Source organism: Grammomys surdaster, unplaced genomic scaffold (genome assembly GCF_004785775.1).
Source record: "Grammomys surdaster isolate TR1022 unplaced genomic scaffold, NIH_TR_1.0 277, whole genome shotgun sequence".
NCBI classification, from domain to species: Eukaryota; Metazoa; Chordata; class Mammalia; order Rodentia; family Muridae; genus Grammomys; species Grammomys surdaster.
In genome coordinates this window covers 678,267-683,125 of record NW_021604718.1, presented here as the reverse complement: position 1 = coordinate 683,125, position 4,859 = coordinate 678,267, and the positions used below count along the sequence as shown (strand labels likewise).

The 4,859-nt window shown below is 48.9% G+C and overlaps 1 non-coding gene across 1 annotated transcript; it reads right to left on the bottom strand.

Moving 5' to 3' along the window:
• Positions 1 to 4,164: 4,164 nt before the first annotated feature.
• On the bottom strand, positions 4,165 to 4,283 carry LOC114629091. Its single transcript, XR_003712599.1, has one exon. It is a non-coding gene; the product is annotated as a 5S ribosomal RNA (ribosomal RNA).
• Positions 4,284 to 4,859: the final 576 nt, after the last annotated feature.

The window sequence follows — 4,859 nt, the reverse complement described above, 5'->3', positions numbered from 1 at the left end:
ATACACATACACACATATCCACACACACTCACACACACACTCACACATATAACACATTCTCACACACACACAGACACACACACTTACACACACCTCAGCCAGTGACCTTTAAGGACAATCATACACACACACACACACAACACACATTCTCACACAACACACACACTTACATGCACATACACACACACACACACACCACACACCACACACCACACACCTCAGCCAGTGACCTTTAAGGACAATCATACACTCACATGCACACACACACACACACACAAACTGCTTTTTTCTCCCTTCTCTATTCTCCTAGGACTGGCCCCACTCCCTCCCTCCCCAATGTCTGTAGCACAGGCTGGAATGGCTTAACCTTGCTGGAGGGTCTGCAGCCCTCAGCAGAACAAAGGGAGGTCACCGGGGCTGCGTCTCTGCTGCTCCCTGAGGAATGGCAAGAATTTTCTGACCCTGAGAGTCTGAGGAACCAGAACAGGTCGGCTGTGGCTGACGGGATGCCCGGAGCTCACGTGGGGCCCTCAGGCTCCTACAGCCTGTGATGTACATACCATACATACAGGGCTGAGAGAGACGGGGACACAAGACGACACAGATGCCTCCCAGGGCACCCTCAAATCCCATGCTGTGGGATTTCCCATTGAGCTGCTGACTAAGGCAGAGGCAAGAGGATTGGCTCAAATGCCGGACCAGCCTGGGCTATGTAGTGAGATCTGAATGAACAGCCTAGAGTATAGAGCAAGACCCTGTCTCAACAGCTCCCTCAAAAGGGGTGTGTGTGTGTGTGTGTGTGCATGTGCACATGCGTGGAGAGGCGGTATGAATGGTGCACATGTGGGGGGGGGTGTGTGCGTGCATGTGTGTGTGTGAACGCGCGTGTGTGCACGTGTGCTTGTGGAGGGGCACTATGGGGGTGCACACACGGGGGTACAAGGGTTCCTATGTGTGCATGTACACATTTGTGTGTATGTATGGATATCTCCAACACCCACATAAAAGCCAGGCGCACAACAGTATAAGTCTGTAGACCCAGCCCTGTGGAGTCAGAGGCAGGAGGGTCCTTAGAGGTCACTGGCCAAACTGACGGGCTCCAGACTCGAACAAACGAACAAACAAACAAACAAAAAACCCAAGAAGCTAAAAAGCAGTGAAAATGCCTCAAGTCGGCCACTAGCATCCAAACTCATGCGCGTGTGCACACCAGCATGCACGTGTGAAAACACAAACCTACACACACAAGTAAAAAAGAAGGCTGGGGAGCCCATCCCCACCCTAATCCCCCCCCCAGGCAAAGACTGGGAATACAGCCCAGAGATGACCCTCCAGACTAGACCAAGCCCCGTTCTAGGTTCACGCTCAGTCCAGTCACGAGGGGAGGACACAACTGAGCCACCTCCAACCCCTGGAGGGTTTCCGTCTCTTGTACCCACCGGCAGCAACAGAGGCACCCAGGAGGCTTCCCGTTCCGGTTTTCCACCGCTCCTCATATCATTTGGTCCCTCCCAGCCGCCCCTCCTACTCCACCCCCACCTTGGTCTAATGGAAGCCTGGCTTAGGAGAAAGCTGTTTTGTTCTCTAAGGAACTATTGAGGGGGTCCTACAGATCCTTCCCCAGCTCTGCCAGCCTGCCCCCAGGGAGGCCGCAGCTCAAAGGGATAGTGAGAACTCTGGGCTTCAGACTGGGGGTGCCTTGGCAGCAGCCTAGGTTCCTGCTGAGCAAGACCACATGGATGTGCTTCCCCTCAACTCTGAGATTTTGGGAGGAGAAGAGTGGAAGCATCTGGAATTCTGAGAGAGACAGGCAGACATATAGAAACAAACAGAAACAGAGTCAGCAAGTGTGCACATGCATGCTTGTGTGCCTGTGTGCGTGTGCGTGTGTGCGTGCGTGTATTTACCCTAGGAGGCCAGAAGAGGGTTTCAGGTTACAGGGACCTACGACCCTCCTGACATAGGTGCTAGAAACCCAACTTGGGTCCTCTGAAAGACCAGCAAGTATGTTTAACTACTGAGTCACTCCAACCCCACATGACCCTCTCCATCTTCCCTCCCTCCTCCTTTGCTTCCTCCCTCTCTTCCACGTGGAAATGTCAATCCCTCTACTAAGTTTCTCTATGGTTGGTACCAGTGTTTGCACTCGGTGCTTCCAGAAGTTGCTAAGAGGGTATCGATACCTCGACCCCATGTGTAAGCTTATTAAAGGGAAGTTAATTTGCCCCAGCTACACTAAATCCTGGTCCCTGAGCACAGGACACAAGATGGATGAACGAGGCGCAGGAGAAGTCCCTGCTTCCCAGCTTTTTGTTGGTTTGGAGACACGGTCTAACTGTGTAGCCCTGGCTGGCCTCAAACTCACAGAGATCGGCCCGTACGCTGGGATTGCAGCCATCACTCAAAGCTGGGTTTTGGAAATATTATACTCCGGTAACCACCACCACAAACAGTATGTCCTCTTTACTTTTCCCGTGCCCAGGTTGACTGATATGGCACAAGCCAACCAACACTTCACACTTCATCCGCCGCTACCTCTAGGTTAGATTTACCCCTGGGCAAGCTGCACATACTCAAAGATAGTGTGTGTTGCTTTGGTGTGCGTGGGTCCCACACAATCCCACTGTCTAGGTGACAGGCCCAGCGTTTGGCCGCTCTTGTCTTGCACTGTGTCCTTGTGATCCCTGTCTTCGGACACCATGTGTCCCTGAAACCGGTTTTCAAGAACACCAGTCCCATTGGCTGAGGGCCTCAATCTTTTGGCCCTGTCAGAATGCAGTGGTTCCTCCCTGAGCTTTAAATTTCCGTGTCCCTGACGTCCAACAGAATGCAGGCTTTCTGGTATTTGTTTATAGAAAGGTACATAGACTTTTATTTACTTGGTTAGTTTGGTGTTCCTCTATAAGCAAACACCTACCTCAAGCTCACAGCAATCCTCCTGCCTCAGCCTCCCTAGTGCTGGAATCAAAGGCCTGAGCAATTGTGGCAGGCTTTACTATTATTTGTTGTTGATTTTTGTTTGTTTTCTTTGAGATAATCTCTTATGCTACAGTCCCCGCTGTTCTGGGACCACTATAGACAGACACCAAGTAGCCTTGAAATTGTTTGAGCCCCTTGCCCTAACCTCACGAGTGCATTGCCAACATACACTTCTTACTCTCTGTCCCTGGCTGACCCAGAATTATGTAGATCAGGCTTGTCCTGGACCTCACAGAGGTCTGCCTGCCTCTTCCTTCCCAGTCCTAAAATTAAAGACATGGCTACCATGCCACACCTTTCTTTTATTCAGTCAGGATCTCACTAAATTGCCAGGCAGGCCTTAAACTTGTGATCCTCCTGCCTCGGTCTTCTGAGTAGCTGGGATCACAAGCCTGGGTCACCAAGGCTGTTTTTCTCTAATGTTTTCAGGTAGAAGCTGAAGTTATTGATTCAAGGATGCAATAGTTGGTTTTAGTGGTTTTTTTTTTCTTTTCCATTGTTTTTGGCAGCCCCTTACTGTGTAGCCCTGGCTGTCCTGGAACTTGATATGTAGACCAGGCTGGCCTCAAACTCACAGAGATCCACCAGCCTCTGTTTCCAGAGTGCCAGGATTAAAAGCATGCCCACCACATCCTTCTCCTTGTTTTTTTGCTTTTGTTTTTGGAGACAGGGTCATTTTACATAGCCCTGGATATCCTGAAACTCACTCAGTAGAACAGACTGGCCTTGAACTCAGAAGAGTCCAACTACTTCTGCCTCCCAAGGGCTGGGATTAAAGGTGAGAGCCACCACTGCCCGGCTCTAGCTTTAATTTTCAACTTGGCCCTGAGTCACCTAGAGAAAGAATCTCAATGAGGGATTGATCAGGCTGGCCTTCAGTGAGGGGTTGCCTAGATCAGGCTGGCCTAAAGATGTCTGTGGAGGATTACCTTGATGGATATGGGAAGACCCAGTCCACTGTGGGAGGCACAATTCCCTGGGCTCGAGATCCTAGACTGTTTAAGAGTAGAGAAAGCCAAGTACTGGATGCACAGAGCTACTGAGGCAACAATATAACTGGTTGTTTAAGTTCTCCTCACTTTGGCTTCCCCACAGGAGGGACCATACATAATATGGAACTTCGCGTCAAATCAACCTTTCTCTCTTCGGTTTTGTTTGTTTGTTTTGTTTTGTTTTTTTGTTTTTAGCCTACAGCACCCGGTATTCCCAGGCGGTCTCCCATCCAAGTACTAACCAGGCCCGACCCTGCTTAGCTTCCGAGATCAGATGAGATCAGGCGTGTTCAGGGTGGTATGGCCGTAGACTTGTTTTTGTTTCTATTTAATCAAGGAGCTTTTTATCACAGGAACAGCAATGAGGCTAAAACAGAGACACATCCCTAACACTGATTTGGCGACAAACTTTGATGCTGTGTTTCTAGCCTACTTGAAATACGTTTGAATTTCTCTCTATATTCTCCTTTGACCCATGAGTTACTTAGAAGCGAAGTTTCCAAATATTTGGGGATTTTTCCGAGGATCGTATTATTAGCTTCTAATTTAATTCCATTGTGGTGAGAAAGCATTTTTTTTTTTTTGTTCCTTGAATCTTTTTAAATTTGCTGAGACTTGATTTATGGAAAGAATATGGCCTATTTTGGTAACTGTTCTCTGGGAGTCTCAAAAGTATGCGTGTATCTGCCGCTGTTGGACCAAACAGCCCACGAGATCACAGAGGTCAAGTCGATGGTCTCGCCCAAGTCTTCCAGGGCCTCATTCGTCTTCGATATAAGTAAATAAGGAATATCGACACAGCCAAATATTCTGATCACTATATTGATATTTGTAGTTTCAGTCTCATTTTTTTTTTCGTAGTTTCTGCCTCATATATTTTGAAGTTCT